Raw genomic sequence first — 21,138 nt, 5'->3', positions numbered from 1 at the left:
TTTACAATAAACCGGCACTAATAAACAGCAGCTAATGCATTTCCAATTAAATACAAGTTTTGTTTTGTTTCTCAAATTTACAGTGAGACACTATATGTAGCCATCTCACATATTGGGGAAGAAACTGTTCTGAAGTGTATTTATGTTAAGGAGAAAGAGGAGGACATCCGTGGCTGCTCTGCCTCGTAGGGACTGGTTGAAGATGGGAAAAGGTTCTCCATCTCACGACTACCCAGCTGAACCATTGGATGTACAGTGGCAAGAAAAAGTATGTGAACCTTTTGAATTTCATTGTTTTCTGAATAAATTTGTCATAAAATGTGATCTGATCTTCATCTAAGTCAAGGGTATTGACAAACACAATGTGTCTAAAATAATTTTTCTTTCATGTCTTTATTGAACACACTCATTCAACATTCAAAATTACGGAGCCCCCCTGGTCCCACTTTGTAAAAAAAAAATAATTGTAACTATCTCGTGGCCTCGAGAGTATCTCGTGGCCTCAAGATAGTAACTCATGGCCTCAAGATACTATCTCGTGGCCTCAAGATAGTAACTCGTGGCCTCGAGATACGTATCTCGTGGCCTCAAGATAGTAACTCGTGGCCTCAAGATAGTAACTCGTGGCCTCAAGATAGTAACTCGTGGCCTCGAAATACGTATCTCGTGGCCTCAAGATAAGTGTATATAAAAGGAGAATGCACAATGGAGCAGCTTTTCTCCCCAAAGCAGAGAGTGCAGAGAGTTTCTCCTAAAACCCAACCTCCGCCATCCTGTTATTGTGGCGCGGCCGTCTCCCGGCGCGTAAGGCGCCCTTTCCCCGTTATGTTTCTCCTAAACCCAACCTCCGCCATCCCGTTATTGTGGCGCGTCCCGCACGGCCGTCTCCCGGCGCGTAAGGCGCCCTTTCCCCGTTATGTTTCTCCTAAACCCAACCTCCGCCATCCCGTTATTGTGGCGCGTCCCGCGCGGCCGTCTCCCGGCGCGTAAGGCGCCCTTTCCCCGTTATGTTTCTCCTAAACCCAACCTCCGCCATCCCGTTATTGTGGCGGGTCCCCCGCGGCCGTCTCCCGGCGCGTAAGGCGCCCTTTCCCCGTTAGGTTTCTCCTAAACTCAACCTCCGCCATCCCGTTATTGTGGTGCGTCCCCAGCGGGCCGCCTTGCGGCCGCCTCCCAGCTTACAAAGCATCATTTTCGGCCGTTTCCCAGCCGTCTCCCGGCGTCCTTTCCCCGAGAAAATAACGTGACATTTACACGAACTGCCGTGAGACTGCATATCCATAGTCCTTTATAATTCTTCTTCATATTTTATAGCCTATATTTATACTTTTTACATGTATATACTTGTTTATTTACCAACTTCTATTATTATTTATATTCCTTTAAATGTCTTGATGCACTCTCTGCTTTGGGGAGAAAAGCTGCTCCATTGTGCATTCTCCTTTTATATACACTTATCTTGAGGCTACGAGTTACTATCTTGAGGCCACGAGATAGTATCTTGAGGCCACGAGTTACTATCTTGAGGCCACGAGATAGTATCTTGAGGCCACGAGTTACTATCTTGAGGCCACGAGATACTATCTTGAGGCCACGAGATACTATCTTGAGGCCACGAGATACTATCTTGAGGCCACGAGTTACTATCTTGAGGACACGAGTTACTATCTTGAGGCCACGAGTTACTATCTTGAGGCCACGAGTTACTATCTTGAGGCCACGAGATACTATCTTGAGGCCACGAGATAGCTATCTTGAGGCCACGAGATACTATCTTGAGGCCACGAGATACTATCTTGAGGCCACAAGATAGCTATCTTGAGGCCACGAGTTACTATCTTGAGGCCACGAGATACTATCTTGAGGCCACGAGATACTATCTTGAGGCCACAAGATAGTTATAATTAATTTTTTTTTTACAAAGTGGGACCAGGGGGGCTCCGTACAAAATGGAAGTGGAAAAAGTAAAAAAAACTTAGAATTAATAACTGGTTGACCCCCCCCCTTGGCAGCAATAAACTCAACCAGGCACTTCCTGTAGCTGTGGATCAGACCCATTCTTCCTGGCAGACCTGCTTTAGCTCTGTGATATTCTTTGGACGTCTCATGTGTATGGTTCTCTTCAAGTCAATCCATAGCATCTCTATTGGGTTGAAGTCTGGGCTCTGACTTGGCCACTACAAAAGGCGGATTTTATTTTTCTGAAGCCATTCTGTTGTGGACTTTCTCCATTGTTTTGGGTCGTTGTCCTATTGCATCACGCACCTTCTACACAGTTTAAGCTGACATACAGATATTCTCACATTATCCTGAAGAATTGTCTGATATACTTGGGAATTCATCTTCCCCTCAATTATTCCAAGCTGGCCAGGCCCTGATGCAGCAAAGCAGGGCCAAATCATGATGTTTCCTCCACCATACTTTACGGTTGGGATGATGTTTTCATGATGATATGCCGTGCCGTTTCTACGCCAGATGTAGTGCTGTGTGGTATTTCCAAATAGTTCAATCTTAGTTTCATCAGTCCACAAAACATTTTGCCAATACCGCTGTGGAGTGTCACTGTGCTCTTTTGCAAACTTTAAGCGTGCAGCAATGTTCTTTTTAGTAAGCAGTGGCTTCCTTTGTGGTGTCCTGGCGTAGATACTCTGCTCGTTCAATATTTTACGTATTGTTGACTCATGAACAGAGATGTTAGCCAGTTCCAATGATGCCGTCAAATCTTTGGCTGTCATTCGGGATTGTTTCTTGACCTCATTGATGAGTCTTCGTTGTGCTCTTGATGTCATTTTGACTGGGCGCCCACTTCTTAGTAAGGTAGCAACAGTCCCAAAGTGTCTCCATTTGTAGATTGTTTGCCTAACTGTAGAGTGGTGAATTTCTACCGTCTTTGAAATAACTTTGTAACCCTTGCCAGCTTTATGTAAATCAAAAATTCTTGATCGTAGATCCTCTAAAAGCTCTTTTTGTCGAGGCATGGCTCACATATGCGTGTTCTTCTTGTGCAGAGCAAACTCCAAAAGTTTGAGAGGTTTTTATCAGTCAACGTAGCTGTAGTCCACACCTCCAAACTCATTATCTTAACAAGACTCCAGGTTTGCTAAAACCTGACTCCATTTAGCTTTTTTGACGTCATTAACTCAAGGGTTCACATACTTTTTCTACAAGCACTGAGTTTTTTTGGTTGTTCTCAATAAAGACATGAAAGATCAAAAAATTGTTATAATTTTAGACACATTATGTTTGTCAATACCCTTGACTTAGATGAAGATCAGATCACATTTCATGACAAATTTATTCAGAAAACCATGAAATTCCAAAAGGTTCACATACTTTTTCTTGCCACTGTAGACTCTATTCAGACCAAGGTTGTTCGCCATGGACTCTGTCGCTCTCTTCGGTCCACATAGCTGTCCCCAATGATCCAGACTGTGGCTGGGTGGAAAAACACATTGTAATAGTGAGAAATGTATCATATTGTAGGCTATAGAGAAATGCAAAATGAACAGCAGTACTCTTAATTTCACGCACCTACAGTTATCTAAAAATGCATGATAGTTTTACAAAAAGTCTGCTAAAACATTAATATTTTACATTAAATTGCAATAGAAAAGTAACTATTCTGGGGCATTGTGTAGGTGGAAATGCCAGCACTCTCAATAACTTTCTGAAAGAGAAAAATGACTCCTACATATTTGAGGCCCTCATAGTTAAATATTAACGCACAATAGAATGACGTTGAACTGTACTTCATTTAACTGGGAGAATAAAATAGCACATTAGTAAGTCTTGTTCTGTGGTGTAACATTACACTTTATTTAATTAACTAATTTCCATCTGCTGGCTATTGAACAGCATGTCAAGACAAAATGCGCCAACTTTAGCAAGACTAAAACGTTAATATTTCTATGATAAAACGTAGTTCTTATCGTTATTATGTTACTAAAATTTAACCTACATTATACAGTTTCTAATAGATAACGTTAATTAACGGCAGTGGCAATCCTCGTTTTTCTTGCTAATGTTACAGTTTACACTGTAACATCAGATACATATACTTTACAGTGTTAACTTTACTCCTCTTAGGCCTATATGTAATATAACTGTGGACATGTATGCAATGAGCTACTAAGATTACTTTTACACTTAGCTAGCTGTTAAGCTTACCTAGATTTATGTAAGATAACTTTGTTAGCAGCAGCTGCGGTCAGGTTGCCGATGCAGGTGGGTGTAAACAGCGTTCAGGTCACCCCTTCGCTCCTCCCCAGCTCCACCCTCTTGTCTAATAATCCTCACATCCATTTTGAATGCAACCAAGATGGCAGCGCCCGTAATGGTAAACTCGACGACTCACAGCAGCTCTTCACAAACCAATGGGTGACGTCACACATGCTCTGTCCATTAATATTAAGTCTATGGGCGTAATATACTTCAAACACACAAGATTCACATAATCAGGTTCTTTATAAATGAAGAATTTTTTTAACTACTAAATTAAAATAAGCATAAATAAATGAAAAAATAGAATAAATGAAAACTAATAGATAATTAACCCCCTAACAGCAAACCGTAAATGAGCCGTAACTGTAAAACACAACGTAAAACACAGCACAGCAGCTGAGATCTAAAGGACATTATATCAAAAAGGACCTGATGATATTATTTTTTGATGGATGACTGGGTGAAGACACACCGTTTCCTCAGCTGGTTATTTCCCTCAAGGGGCTTGGTTGGTCCGTTTCTATCTCTCTTCAGCAGCAGGTTAAGCTTTGGTCCAGCAGCATATGATAACCTGACGTGTTATCGCTGTGAGCCAAGAGGCTACTGGCCCGCGCAGTAGGGCCGCGTGCAGCTCCCGCAGATGTATCTCTCGCAGCCACCGCACACGGTGTGTGTCTTGCGGTCCCTTTTCTGCGGACAGAGCTGACACTTCTTTCGCTTGCTGGGCACTCTCGGCGCGCTCGGTTCCGCGTCGTCGTCCTCGTCTTCTCGGGCCTCTCGGGCCACGCGGGCTCGCCCGACGCCAGCGTCCGCCGCTACGGTTCCACGCGTTCTCCAGACTGCTGCGATTCGACGACCGCGAGACGAGAGCCGCCAGACGAGCCACGGACAAACTGGCTGCCGTACGAGACGTGTGGGACGCCTGGGTGCGGCGGCTGCCTTGCCTCTACAACCCGGGCCCGACGTGACCGTGGACGAGCAGCTGGTTCCCTTTCGAGGTGCGTGCCTGTGCACAACAGTGTATAACATTGATGTGGGGAAAATGAAGGAGTCACCCAGAGTTAAAGACTTGAGAGCGAGACTGCTTAACCAGCCAGTAGCACTCTCACCCTGTGAGTAAGAAGCTATAACAATGTTGACCTGTTTCATGTGTCAGAAATATTATCCCAGCAGTCAACAGTTGATTTCACATTTAAGAGTTGAACATGGTTACTATCCTGGACCCAAGTTCAAATTGTTTTGTTCTCAGCAAGGCTGTAGGCATCAGTTCCTAACATATACAGGTTTTCGGAAGCATCTTAATAGTGTTCATAGTAATGTTCAGCAAATTGCTCAAACTTCAACTGTTGCATGTTCAAATCTATCAATTTAATCCACAAAACCAATGTAGCTCTTCCAGTGTTTCTTCTGAGAGCAATGATTCAGGACTTACTAAAGATCCAACTAAAGAAATGTGTGCATCCATCGTGGCCAAATTACAGGGGAGTGGGATTTCCAACAGTTTGGTATCCTCAATTGTTGGAGATTTGGAAGAACTAACAAGTGAGATTCGCTCACAAGCAAAGCATACAGCTTTTTCTGCTTTACCTATAACTGACCCCAACATATCTGTGATAAATCAATCTTTTGAAGATTATGAAAACCCGTTCACAAATCTAAATACAGAATGGAAACGAAATAGATACTTCCACCAAAAATGGGGAGTTGTCGAGCCAGTAGAAATAACACTGGGAGTGAGATATGACAACAGGCGAAATCAGAAATCCGGTACTTATGATCAAGTACCTGTGAAGGATACTTTTACATATGTGCCGATTTTAGAAACATTGAAGTTCATGTGCAGGAATCCAGACATTTGTGTAGATCAGAGCCTGATACTTATACTGACTTTTTTGATGGAAGTTATTTTAAAACCCACCCTTTGTTTACAGCTAATAGACATGCATTACAAATCCAACTATACTATGATGATTTTGAAACAGCCAATCCCCTTGGCTCCAAACGTGGAATTCACAAAATTGGCTGTCTTTATTTTGTTGTAAGAAACTTGCCCCCAAAATTTTATTCGGTTTTGATGAACATTCATTTGGTAACACTTTTTCACACACAAGATCTGCACAAGTATGGTTTTGATGTTATACTAGAACCGTTGATAAATGATTTGAAAAAACTAGAAATCCGAGGGCTAAGTCTTCCGTTTTCAGATGAGCAGGTATATGGTACAATCTGTCAGATCACTGGAGATAATCTAGGGATGCACACAATTCTTGGTTTTAATGAGTCATTCAGTAGCTGTCATTTCTGTCGCCTTTGTTTGATTAAGAAGAATGATTGTCAAACGGTATACAGTGAGGATGATCCTAAGGTGATCCTTTGTGGGAAAGATATGTTTGAAATGCATTGCCAGTCTCTCCAGGAAAACCCACAATTGAAGTCACTTTATGGTTTGAAAAAAAGATCTACACTTAATTCATTTAAGTATTTCCATGTTTGTAATAACTATTCATTTGATATCATGCATGATCTTCTTGAGGGTGTGGTTCAGTATGAGATCAAATTGCTTTTTGGATATCTCACACAACACTTTATGTCAGAACAGGACTTGCTTTCCAGGATTTATGGTTTTGATTATGGATTTTTAGAACGAAAAAATCGTCCTACAAAGATTATTCTGGAGAGTGCTGGCAATGGCATTGGTTTGAATTCTATTCTGACATTGTGTCTTGTGAAAAACATCCCACTATTGTTTGGTGACATTATTCCTGCAGGAAACAAAAACTGGAATTTGTTACTGTTGTTACTTCAAATAATGAACATAGTTTTTTCACCTTCTCTCACTCTAGGTATGACAATATATTTAAAGCATTTGATTGTTGACCACCACAAACTATTTAAGCACTTGTATCCACATAGAAACTTGATAGCTAAGCATCATTTTATGATCCATTACCCATCTTCTATAAGGAAAATTGGCCCTTATATACATGGTGTATGAGGTTTGAGGCCAAACACAAGCTGTTTAAAGATTGTTTAAAAATTTCAAAAACATAACCAAATCGCTTGCTAAAAAGCATCAGATGGCCATTGCTTATCACTGGGAAACCTTCACCCTCAAACAAAATGAGTATGGGCCAATTACATCTTTTCTCTTCAGAGATGAGAATGTCGTCAACAATGAAATGCTTGAAACGATCTTGTCAAAACATGTTTTCTCAACTAGTTTGGTTAAAGTTGATGGTGTAGAGTATAAAGCTGGACTAGTTATTTGCAGTGCAATGGAAGAAGACATGCCAGTCTTTTGTCAAATAAGTGATGTACTTCTGTGATTTTTTTTTTGACAAACAAGCTATTTACAGAGACTTTTGATGACCATCATCATGCATTCAGAGTATTACGAAGTGCGGAAAGGTGTCTACTAAAAATGTCTGAGCTTAAATTTCATAAACCGTTTGATATTCAAAGCTCATACAATGTTTCAGATGAAAGTATGTACATTATACCTTCATTCACAATGTTTTAATTCAACTGACTGCAAGGGAGAAAAGGCACAAATAAATGTTTTTGAAAATGATTGTTTATTGTGATTAATTCTTATTAATATAAGTATATATTAAATGAATACATAATATTGAATAAATTAACAATTCATTTTAACATTTTTTCAGTGTAGATAATTGACACTTTAGGGAGTGAAATTAACACTACCCAAATAGTTAAAAAAAAAATTAACTCGGAGCAGTGTTAGTTGTCTAATCCCTTAGTGTTACTTTAACTCTGTTTTGCGAGTTAAAAAAGGAACTCTAGCAGAGTGTTAAATGTTTAACTATTTTGAAAGTGTTAATTTAACTCTAGAGAGTGTGGACCTATATAAACCCTCAAAAAGTGTTGAAATCAACTCTGTGGGAGTTAATTCAACACTGGACTTTTTGTTGTGTACAGGACAAACCTGAAATACAGTATATGATGTCAATAACCGTTACCCTTAGAATGAGCACTGGGCTACTTGTCTGTTATGACGTGTCTACTGGGGCATTTTTTTTTGACGGAAGGGATCGCCACGCTTCCCAGCATTCGATGCTTGATGGGCTTTACATGAGCAGTTATCAATTTATCCTCAGTGACCACTGACTGACAAGCAAAGAAAACAGGCTCAACTGTGCTACAACCGCGATGGCTGAACCTGATTGGACGAACGCTTCACTCGCGGGGCTGTCTGCTCCCGGATTTCAAAACAGACCAACATGGTGGCTCGTTTGGAAACTTTTGCTTATTTTACGGAAATACTTCACTGAAATGCGTTTCTGAAAACATTTTATGTGAGGAATTTAGCCTAATCTGAAGCTACAGGCCACCAATTAATTGTTAAAGTGACTGGTTCTTCTTGCAGTTAAGCCTATAGTTTTCACACACGTTTTATTTTGACACGTTAATGTTACTTCTGGTCCAGCACCGCATTGATATCATAGACTGTAAATATTAATGGACAACGCATCCGGTTCGGCGAAGTGCTGCAAATGCGGAAGTGCCTTAAACCTGCTTTCTATCTGAATTCCTGCAGGGGGAGACTCCTTAAACCTGCATTCTATCTGAATTCCTGCAGGGGGAGACTCCTTAAACCTGCTTTCTATCTGAATTCCAGCAGGGGGAGACTCCTTAAACCTGCTTTCTATCTGAATTCCTGCAGGGGGAGACTCCTTAAACCTGCATTCTATTTGAATTCCTGCAGGGGGAGACTCCTTAAACCTGCATTCTATCTGAATTCCTGCAGGGGGAGACTCCTTAAACCTGCTTTCTATCTGAATTCCAGCAGGGGGAGACTCCTTAAACCTGCTTTCTATCTGAATTCCTGCAGGGGGAGACTCCTTAAACCTGCTTTCTATCTGAATTCCAGCAGGGGGAGACTCCTTAAACCTGCTTTCTATCTGAATTCCAGCAGGGGGAGACTCCTTAAACCTGCATTCTATTTGAATTCCTGCAGGGGGAGACTCCTTAAACCTGCATTCTATCTGAATTCCTGCAGGGGGAGACTCCTTAAACCTGCATTCTATCTGAATTCCTGCAGGGGGAGACTCCTTAAACCTGCATTCTATCTGAATTCCAGCAGGGGGAGACTCCTTAAACCTGCTTTCTATCTGAATTCCTGCAGGGGGAGACTCCTTAAACCTGCTTTCTATCTGAATTCCTGCAGGGGGAGACTCCTTAAACCTGCATTTTATCTGAATTCCTGCAGGGGGAGACTCCTTAAACCTGCTTTCTATCTGAATTCCTGCAGGGGGCGACACGTGCGGTTGCAAAAGGAGGTCGGTTTCTGTAGAAGTCTATGAGAAAGTGACCCACTTCTCACTTGTTTTATTATTATTATTATTATAAATAAATTATAATTTATTACCTCAGTAAACATTTTCATAATGAGTTCATGGTCTCAATCGCTAGTTTTAAGTCTTCTGCAACACAGAATGATGTTCATTTTTTGAATTATGATCTCGTTGATTTTAAAATCTGCGATAAAGCAGGGGGTATGAAATGGAAATTGAAATACCAAATTGTCTAATTGACATAAGTAATCATACTCTTTGTCATGACAAGCCAAAATTAGTTTATGCTTATTTAGGTGCATGACCTTTGCATGTCATGACTTCTTGGTGTCTGTGAACCTTCAACATCGTTTGGATGTTAAATAACACGTGCTGGCTGCCAACATTACTCTAACTGTGACATTATGGTAGTCTGATGGCCAATAGTATCACAGACACATGCAGGAATGAGGAGAGAGTACTTTCTCAGGCCAAGTAGATAGGCAGTACAATAGACAAACATTTGCACTACAACAGAATTTGGTCTGTAGGATATATTTTGTGTGAAGAAGCTCTAAGATCATGACTGACCAATTGTTCCCTGTCCTTCCTGATCTTCATTGAAGCCATCTGGTTTGATAAAATTTGAAAGGGAGTACCAGGATATTAGGAAGATAATTTAAGCTGAATAAAAGAACTCATATGGCGTTTTTCCATTATGTGGTACCTGCTCGACTCGCCTCGACTCTACTCGCCTCACTATTTGTCCGTTTTCCATTGCAGATTATCGTACCGCCTCAGCGTGGCTGGTCGTCATAACGGCGCCGCAGTAAACTGCCGTGACCTAACGCGACATACACACACAGAACGTGGAAGGTGTGTTGTTGTTGCCACAGCCAGAAGACACAATTAGTTTCTAAAGAAGCTGGAGGCAGCAAAAAAAAAAAACAGCTAGCTAAACTATTTAAAAATGGCGGGTTCGTTCAGGACACCCCCCTCTGTTGCTTTCACGTCACCTTTTGGTATCGGCTCAGCTCACTTGGAACCTCGACTGAGGTGGTACTAAAAAAAGTACCTGTTAGCAGGTACCAGGTACTTTTTATCATAATGGAAAACCAAAAAAGGCGAGTAGAGTCGAGGCGAGTCGAGCAGGTACCATGTAATGGAAAAGCGCCATTAGATCAGGAAGAACAGTGAACAATGGAGCTGTGTTTCGCAATCAGTGGGAAGTGTGATACAGGTTGTGGAATGGCCTTGGCTGTCACCACTCCTAGGTCTGCAGAAGATAAAGAAATACACAGGTGTCTCAGTAATATGAACATCGTAAAACATTTTGTAACCAGTGTATACATTTGATAAATAGAATGCAAACATAAAATATCCCAAAAGTAACGAACGGTCTGTTTTGGCCTGGGAGCAGGGAAAGCCAGGGTATATTTTATGCATGGTGCGGCATCGTGGAAGGGGCCGAGAGGACCGGACAGCAGAGCCGAGAGGACCTGGACTACATCCAACTGATAACAATACCACCAAGGATGGGCAAGGAGGATGGGCAAAAATGTATGAAAGTACAAGGTTTTGAGTTAGCGGGCATCAGCTGCCGGACGGGACTATGTCTGTTTGCTAGGGAGAGAAACAGGATTGTCTTGAAGGAGTCTGATCCTTGTGCACAAGTTTGTATTCTGCAATATCATTTCACTAAAGCTTGTTATATTTTAACTGAGTGAATCCTGAGTTTTATTTCTGGTCTACCAGTCAAAGAGCACTTAAAAGTTAAACGAGCGGGGTGAAGTGACCTTAAAAAATTGGAGTCAGATTATGTCTGGCCATTGCGGCCAGACCAGAACCAGTCAACGGTCACTTTAAAACCTTCAGGTCCAAATATCAGATCATATGTGATGTTACAATAGTAGGTGTTATATTATAGTGTGTGCTAATATACTGTACTATATATTTTTTACCATGTAAAAACGGGCCTGCCTTTTCAAAAGTTTAATGACTTACCCATGTTATAGCAAGTGTGGCTAATTTGAATATTTTGTGTGTAGGTAGGTAAGTAGGTAGGTAGGTAGTTAGGTAGGTTGGCAGTTAGGTAGGTAGGTAGTTAGGTAGTTAGGTAGGTAGGTAGGTAGGTAGGTAGGTAGGTAGGTGTCATGATCAGAGTAAAAAGTTTGTGATTGTCATATTTGTCAGAGTTCTATCTTCAGAATCGGTTTTGAATCAAAACAAAAGAGCAAAACAGACAGAGTACTGAGCTATAAAATAACATGTTTAGCTGACCGTTAGTCCTAAATATTAGCTTGCTGATGTGAGTTTGCCTATTTTTTATTAACTCGGCTACATGACAATAAGGAACGACATTACTGAGGACATTACTGCGGCTGTTATTCTGGGTAAGTGACAACTATATAGGCATACTTGAGTTTGATAGCAACTGTTGCCAAAAATGGTGCCTGCAAAGTATTAAGAAAATTCCTGGTAGATACAGAGAGGCTCTGAAATGTTGGGACATAGACAGCCTATTAACGTTATAGGCTACAGACTACTCTGGTCTCAGCAGGTTAAACAGCTTCATCTAGTGGATAATTTAAATCATTAGTTTTATTTTAGAGTGGCCACAATAATAACCCACTGTAAATTGTTTATTATTGCAACATCAATGTCTATGATGATCATTGATTGAGTGTATTTACAGACATGAGACACATGATGCAGACATGACAGTTAAGCTTCATCCTGAATCTTTTCAGAGCTGGGGAATCAACTGCTGATCTATTTTGCCACTTGTTTTTCTGACTTTCTAGTAAATGCATTCTGCCTGACTGTAACGTTATAAACTCAGTGCTGTTGGTTCCTGTTATGAAAGATAAAACAGGTGGCATTATTAGTAATGTTTGTAGGTCTGCAGCTCTCACTAGTGTCCTTTCTAAGGTGAATGGGAGGATTCTGATAGACAGGTTAGAATTATTTATTTACTTACAAGTGATGATGAATTTGGTTTGAAAAGCAGCATGGCTCGGATACAGAATGTACATATTTTTTATCAAAATGTTGCTAGTTACTGTTGCAGTTCCACTTTGTCCATGGTTTTCTTGGATACATCTATAAAAATAAAAATGTAATCAATAAAGATTCATCAGATTCATAAAATGAGTGTTAGAATAGCACCTACAGTAAATATCTGCTCAAAATCCAGCTGACAGTCAGACAGCAATGCACTCCATTAGGTGTTCAAAATTGTATTTAAAAAAAAAAAAGACCAATCAGGGGCGGCCTCTAGCTCACCCAGTATGAGCGTGCGTCCATGTAGGCTGAGTCCTTTGCAGCGGCACGGGTTCGAATCCAACCTGCTGCCCTTTGCTGTGTGTCATCCCCTATCTCTCTCCCCTTTCACTATCTAATAAATGGAAAAGCCCCAAAAAACAGTACTTAATTTTTTTTTTTTAATTACCAATCAGTCTAAATGTTTAAAGCATATAGGGATATGCAAAAGCCTAAGTACGACATAGGTTTTTATTGCTCAATGTGTATTTGCTAACAATTTGATGTGCTTTTGGCTTTCCACCTATGATTTATGGTTGACTGAATAGAACCCCCCTTTTTAGTAAAAATTTGGCTTTGTTTTACCTCTATTATTCCCAGCTATTTAAACCCTTGAAACCTGGATTTGAAAGATTTCTTTGTTATTGTCTCACAGGCGCTCACAGGTTCCAACAATGTTCAGACCCAGAAAATCTGTAATTGTATTCAATAACACGGAGGGTGTCATTGGCATATAACCTTGACTCCTCTAGTCTCCTTCAAAACATGGGAACACCAATGTCCATGAGTATTTGTAAATCATACAATGTCAAAGAATTATTCTCAGTACATTCGAGCCTTTTTTTTCTGCCACACAGCATAATTTTTCTCAATATTACATGCCACTTTGCAAACCAGGAGACAGTAGAGAACTAATTCATTGATATGCATATAGCAGCTACTATACTTTTACAAATATTGTAATGTAAATCAAAGTATTATGTGGGAAAACTGCAGCTATTTATTACAATAACATGACATGATAACGTTACTAAATGTAACATAAATAAAACTTTAAAAGATGAACTCGTCCAGGAACGTTACTTTTAAGCGTCAAAGGTGTTAACAATGAAACACAACCTATGATCCCACTCAACTTCACAATGTCATCAAAGTCTGTGTTTACATAGGGCTTTGACGCGAACTTCGATATTCGAATATAATTCGAATATTAAAAAAATATTGATATTCGAACGAATATTAGCAGCCCTTAATATTCGAATTTCGAACCTGTTATGGGCATTATTTTTTTGTAAATGTGTTTGCTTGTAAACCTTGTTTTCAATTCAGATTTCCGAGGCTTTTTCACGCATTTCAAAATGTAACTATGCGTTGCGGCGACGCACGTCGCTCGGCCGTGGCTTGGTAGCGCATTTCCCCCGACTCATTTCCTGGTTCTCTTTCTCCATAAACAACGTAAAATCAAGGAGAGGGTTACTTTTCCTGCTCCAGATTCCCACCGTGGTCAGAAAGAACAGAGGAGACACTTTGTTTCTCTCACTAAGACTATAGAGTCGCTACTCGCTCTGAAGCTAATCGCCGTCACTCTCTCACAACACACATTCCCCAGACACACACACACACACACACCCATACACACGCGGCTCGACGCACACACCAGCGCAAAAGTATAAACATCAGACCACTTACGTAGGCTACGGTGAAATATCCACCTTCCTGTTGAAAGCATATTGTTGTGTTTAATCCAGGGTCTGACTTTTATTTAAAAAAAACAGTGGTGGCAGTGTGTTTTTTCTTCTAACAACATCATTGCACGCCTACTGACTGATACACTGCCCTCTGGTGGACAGAACATATATGAAGTTTGATACCAATATAAGCCTTACTGAAGGCATTTAATGGTCAAAATATTATTAATAAATATTCAAATATATTCGAATATTAATATTCATAACAAACTTCGAATATGATTTTTGGGCAAAAGTCAAAGCCCTAGTTTACATCCATGGTTTTTGATTGCGAGACCCCTAGCGGTAGAAAATTACATATTGTACGTTTAACCACATTTTATTCATGTGTAATCAGCTATTTTTTTGTCTGAATAAACGTGAGTCGAGCATTTCTTATTTCTTTTTTCCCTCCTTCCTTTGAACCTTAGCTTTTGAGGTGTGATGATGATCTCAATCATCTAACAATTTGGTACATGTAAGTGCACCATTTTGTTTTCTTTTCCAGTGTCACATGTCTAAAATAATGCATACAAGTAAATAACCTCTTGTTCTTTTCTGTCCACAGGGTGAGTGTGTGTCAGTGCTGTGGGTCAAGCTGGTGTCCAGATTGGCAATGCTTGCTGGGAGCTTTACTGCCTGGAACATGGGATCCAGCCGGACGGACAGATGCCCAGTGACAAGGAGATGATTCCTTCAACACCTTCTTCAGTGAGACTGGAGCTGGAAAGCACGTCCCCAGGGCTATTTTTGTGGACCTGGAGCCCACTGTCATCGGTAAACTATAATTGAATATTTAGATATATATTTAGACTAATATCTAAGATGGCGCCGCAGACGGTCGACTCGGTGTGTCTGTGCGCATTGTTTTGTTTTGTTTTGTGTTTTAACTTTGTTTTTTGCGATGGTACCCTGGATCTCTTTCTCCAGAAAATGCCAGAGGATTTATTTCCTACTTTTCTTCTCCCTACACTGAAAATTTTGGACATTCTAGTCAAAGGTGCGCTCACCTTTGCTCACGCAGCAAAACGTCGGAGGAGAGGGCGGTTGACTCTGTGTTTTCTGTGCGCGTTGTTTTGTTTTGTTTTGTGTTTTAACTTTGTTTTTTGCGATGGTACCCGGATCTCTTTCTCCAGAGAAGAGCTCCTGAACATCAGGGGAACAACGCCAGAGGATTTATTTCCTACTTTTCTTCTCCCTACACTGGAAATTTTGGACATTCTAGTCAAAGGTGCGCTCACCTTTGCTCACGCAGCGAAATGTCGGAGGAGAGGGAAACGGGCTGGTGCGTCTCTGCCAGCGAGGATTATGCACACTGTTACCGGGCATATTTTTCTATAACGTGCGTTCACTGCCCAACAAACTGGAAGAATTACAACTGCTGTTGAGGAAAGACAGGGACTTTTCTTCATCTACTGTTTTGTGCTTCACGGAGACGTGGCTCTGTAGATTAATACCGGACTCTGCACTGCAGCTGGCAGGCTTCCAACTCTACAGAGCGTACAGAGACACGGACCTCTCCGGCAAAACTAAAGGTGGAGGAATCTGTTTCTACATCAACAGCGGTTGGTGCAACAACGTGACAGTGATCCAGCAGCATTGTTCTCCTGACCTGGAATCTTTCATCATAAAGTGTAAGTCTTTTTATTCACCCCGTGAGTTCCATTCATTCATTCTGGTCCCGCCACAGGCCAAAGTGCAGGTCGCACAGCACGTGCTCGCCGACCAGATACTATGTGTGGAGCGGACCAACCCAGACTCCTTAGTAATTGTCCTTGGAGACTTTAACGAAGGAAACCTCACTCATGTACTACCTAACTACAGACAGCATATTAAATGCCCGACCAGAGAGGAGAACATTCTGGATCACTGTTACACCACAGTCAAGGATGCTTATCACGCCGCCCCCCGTGCTGCTCTGGGCCTCTCTGACCACGTCATGGTTCACCTGATCCCCGCCTACTGGGAGAAACTAAAGCTCTGCAAACCTGTAGTGAGGACATCAAGGAAGTGGACCAGTGTAGCTGTGGAGGATCTCCAGACGTGCTTGGACTCTACTGACAGGGATGTGTTCAGGACTGCTACCAACAGTCTGGATGAGTACACAGAGGTTGTGACGTCATACATCAGCTTCTGTGAGGACTGCTGTGTTCCATCATGCACCAGGGTGAGTTTCAACAATGACAAACCCTGGTTCTCAGCCAAACTCAGAAGGCTAAGGTTGGATAAGGCAGAGGCGTTCAGGAGTGGGGGCAAAGACAGACTTAAAGAAGCAAAGTACAAGTTTAGCAAGGCGGTGAAAGAGGCTAAAAAACGGTACTCTGAAACTCCAAAAACTGTTCTCAGCGAACGACTCTGCTTCTTTATGGAGAGGGCTCAAACAGATCACTAGCTTCAAGCCCACAGTCTCCCACTCCACCAATGACCGACGCCTAGCCAACAACCTTAACGAGTTCTACTGTCGCTTTGATAGACAATGGGTCAGTCCTGTAACCATCCCCCTCAACACCTCCCAACAGAGGGTCTTCCCTGATACCATTCCTTGCGACACCTCCCAACAGCTACAGTACAGTGCATCACCTCCACCTCCCCCACCTTAAAGGTCCCCCCCTCCACCTCCCCACCCACCTCAGTGACGACTCTCCATCAATGAAGAAGACGTCAACAGACTGTTCAGGAGACAGAACCCCAGGAAAGCTGCTGGACCGGATGCTGTCTCCCCATCCAGCTTGAAGCACTGCGCTGACCAGCTGAAGACATGTCACCTTGCTGAAGACATGTCACGTGCCAGCCTGCTTCAAGTCCTCAACATCATCCCTGTTCCCAAGAAGCCAAGGACCACAGGACTTAACGACTTCAGACCCGTCGCCCTGACCTCTGTGGTTATGAAGTCCTTTGAGCGCTTTGTGCTTTCACACCTCAAAGACATCACCGACCCCCTGCAGTTTGCCTACAGAGCCAATAGGTCTGTAGATGATGCAGTCAACCTGGCCCTACACTACATCCTCCAGCAGGAACCTACGCCAGGATCCTGTTTGTGGACTTCAGCTCTGCCTTTAATACCATCATCCCAGCTCAGCTTCAGGAGAAACTCTCCCAGCTTGGTGTGCCTGACTCACCTGCAGGTGGATCACTGACTTCCTTTCTGACAGGAAGCAGCATGTGAAGCTGGGGAAAGACATCTCCGACTCACAGACCATCAGCACCGATCCCCTCAGGGCTGTGTTCTTTCTCCTCTGCTCTTCTCCCTGTACACCAACAGCTGCACTTCCAGTCACCAGTCTGTCAAGCTTCTGAAGTTCACGGACGACACCTCCCTCATTGGACTCATCTCTGATGGTGACGAGTCCGCCTACAGGTCGGAGGCTGACCACCTGGTGAAGTGGTGCAAGCAAAACAACCTAGAGCTCAACGCTCTAAAGACAGTGGAGATGGTTGTGGACTTCAGGAAGAATTCAGCCCCACCTGCCCCCATCACCCTCTGTGACTCCACAATTAACATTGTTAACATTGTGGAGTCTTTCCGCTTTCTGGGAACTATCATCTCCCAGGCCCTCAAGTGGGAGCTGAACATCAGCTCCCTCGTCAAGAAAGCACAACAGAGGATGTACTGTACTGAAATTCAACCTGCCAAAGACAGTGATGGTGCACTTCTACACAGCCATCATTGAGTCCATCCTCACATCCTCCATCACCATCTGGTACGCTGTTAGCACAGCCAAGGACAAGGGCAGACTGCAGCGTGTCATTCGGTCAGCTGAGAAGGTGATTGGCTGCAATCCGCCGCCGCTCCAGGATGTACGCCACCAGGACTCTGACCGTGGATTTCCACAGGATGCGGAACGTCTGCGGACCGGCTCCGCTGCGGAACGGCTGCATGCTCCGCCGTCCGTCAATACCCACCAGGTCCAGATTTGTTGCGTAACGGCTGCGGCCAGCCGACCACGAGATCTCGCGAATTCACGTATGTTTGCGCAGGGATGTAGGATGTAGTTTCTATAAATAGAACCACAAAACCAACAACAGTTTGTTTCCATCCAGAGGAGTAGAGGGGAAACAACTCTGTGCTGTGTTTTCAAGGTGTAGTGCAGGGAAATATGATCCGCCGTGAGCACGGTGTATTTTATTTTGAAAATTAACCGGATGTTTTATTTTGTTTCTGTGCTCGACTTCCTGTCCCCGCACAATCTGAATTGTGCTGAATTGCTGCGGAGCTCTCCGGCGTCCGGCAAAAATAGAAGCTCTGCGTATCTGCTCCGGAGGGCGGGACTAACGGAGCTGGGACGGAGTAGGGACGCAGACGTCCCGCAGTCAGTGGAAATACATACATTGACTTTAATGGAAACCTAATGACTCCGTCGACGTTCCGGACACGTTCCGCAGACGTTCCGCATCCAGTGCTCTTTTTATCTTAATTCTTACTCTCTTATTTTTAATACATTCTGTGTGTGTGTGTATATATATATACATATATTTATACTTATATTGTTTGTTCTATTTAACCTTTGTTTAACTTATTTTAGAGAATGTGTGACATGCACCTACAACACCAAAACAAATTCCTTGTATGTGTAAAAAACGTACTTGGCAATAAAGCTTTTCTGATTCTGAGATGCCATAGTTATTAACTTATAAAGTAACCTATATAAACCTATATAAATTACCTGTTTATAAAGTCAAACCCTCAAGTGATTTTTGAATGAATTGCTCTCATTAGATGAGGTGCGCACTGGGACCTACCGCCAGCTGTTCCACCCTGAGCAGCTGATCACCGGCAAGGAGGATGCTGCCAACAACTACGCCCGCGGACATTACACCATTGGCAAAGAGATCATTGACCTGGTGCTGGACAGGATCCGCAAACTGGTGGGTAACTTGATATCAGGAGGGATCCATTCCCTAATTTTCAAAAATGTAATTAAATGACATGACTGTATCTCATATGTGACTGCTGTCTCTCCCTCTCTGGCCTTAGGCTGACCAGTGCACTGGCCTTCAGGGCTTCCTGGTTTTCCACAGCTTCGGAGGGGGCACCGGCTCTGGTTTCACCTCCCTGCTGATGGAGCGTCTGTCTGTCGACTATGGCAAGAAGTCCAAGCTGGAGTTCTCCGTCTACCCAGCTCCCCAGGTGTCCACGGCTGTGGTGGAGCCCTACAATGCCATCCTGACCACCCACACCACGTTGGAGCACTCTGACTGTGCCTTCATGGTGGACAACGAGGCCATCTACGATATCTGCCGTAGGAACCTTGATATCGAGCGTCCTTCTTACACCAACCTGAACAGGTTAATCAGTCAGATTGTGTCCTCCGTCACTGCCTCCCTTCGTTTCGACGGTGCCCTCAATGTTGATCTGACAGAGTTCCAGACCAACTTGGTGCCATACCCCCGTATCCACTTCCCTCTGGCCACCTATGCCCCTGTCATCTCTGCTGAGAAGGCTTACCATGAGCAGCTTTCAGTGTCAGAAATCACCAATGCCTGCTTTGAACCAGCCAATCAGTTGGTGAAATGTGACCCTCGCCACGGCAAATACATGGCCTGCTGCCTTTTGTATCGTGGTGATGTGGTGCCCAAAGATGTGAATGCTGCCATTGCCACCATCAAGACCAAGCGCTCCATCCAGTTTGTGGACTGGTGCCCCACTGGTTTCAAGGTGGGCATCAACTACCAGCCGCCTACTGTAGTTCCTGGTGGAGACCTGGGAGAGGTCAGAGAACATGGCAGCTCTGGAGAAGGATTAGAGGAGGTTGGAGCTATTAGTGTGGGAGATGAGGATGATGATGATGGAGAGGAGTATTAAACAGACATGCATTCCTGTGTATTGATCTCTGATCTGTTCTTAATGTTATAAAGTTTGTTGATTGACTGCACTATTGTTTGCTCTCTTTAATACACTCCTTCCACAGGGAAGTGCTCACAATAATCTCTAATTTAAGCCACTGTTGAACGTTATAACATACTTTATTTGCCTAAAATAGGTTGTATATTGTTTTGCTTTGTCACTCAGAAGATCTAAAACGCTTTGACAATAGAAATGATCTTGCTGCTTAACTCACTTTAATCCCATGGGGACTGTGGTTTTCAACAGATGTTTGACTCCTGCACCTATGCTAAAATGGGAAATTACCCTACATTTTTAAATTGTTGCAGTATACCATTTGCAGATCTTCCGTTTATTAATTTACGGTGATTTGTGTTCACGAGACACGCCTGAGAAGAACCAAGGCCTAAACAGTGGGTGAAAATGATCTTGTTATGGAAAAACTCTGGAGCAGCTCAACTCTGTATATGTGAAGAAGGTTTGGGAGACTTCTGAGTGAGTTGTCTGTACTGTTTCACCCCTACTGCTAATATTTTAGGCTCATATAAGACTCAATCAATATCAACAACCTTACAACAACCTGTCAACTGAAAATACTCTAATATCAGTCTTGAAAAAAGTCCTTGTCCCACTCAAGAAATCGAAAATCAAAAGATTAAACTGTGTTTTGTGTGTTAACTCAAAACAAGTTCATACAAATGCTCTTTAGCATTATAAATACATTCTTATATTTTTATTTTTCAGTTTCATTATAAATCTTGTTAAAGAAAAATGTGCTTTTAAGAGATTCTATTATTTGCAGGTAGCATTAGGGTCAAACTGTAAACCACGGCTTGTGTAGGCTACTGAACCATGAGCTGTCTGTATTGTTTCACCCCTGCTGTTCATATTTTAGGCTCATTTAAGACTCACTCAATGACAACAGCAACCTTACAAGATAAAAGACATTGTTAAATGCTTGTGACCCTGATGTTTATACCTGGAATAAGTATTGTGGATATATTTTGTTTATTTGAACAGAAAACAAAGA

The 21,138-nt window shown here is 42.5% G+C and overlaps 1 protein-coding gene and 1 pseudogene across 1 annotated transcript in view; one reads left to right on the top strand and one right to left on the bottom strand.

Annotated features, from left to right (window-relative positions):
* Positions 1-21,138, bottom strand: part of LOC116034480 (acetyl-coenzyme A synthetase 2-like, mitochondrial) — a 575,508-nt gene that overhangs the window by 68,151 nt on the left and 486,219 nt on the right. The gene's annotated exons all lie outside the window — the stretch shown is intronic.
* On the top strand, positions 4,219-20,108 carry LOC116042542 (annotated as a pseudogene).

Source organism: Sander lucioperca, chromosome 15 (assembly GCF_008315115.2).
Source record: "Sander lucioperca isolate FBNREF2018 chromosome 15, SLUC_FBN_1.2, whole genome shotgun sequence".
Lineage (NCBI taxonomy): Eukaryota > Metazoa > Chordata > Actinopteri > Perciformes > Percidae > Sander > Sander lucioperca.
Note: the sequence above shows the minus strand (reverse complement) of the source record. Positions and strands in the feature narration are given on the sequence as shown.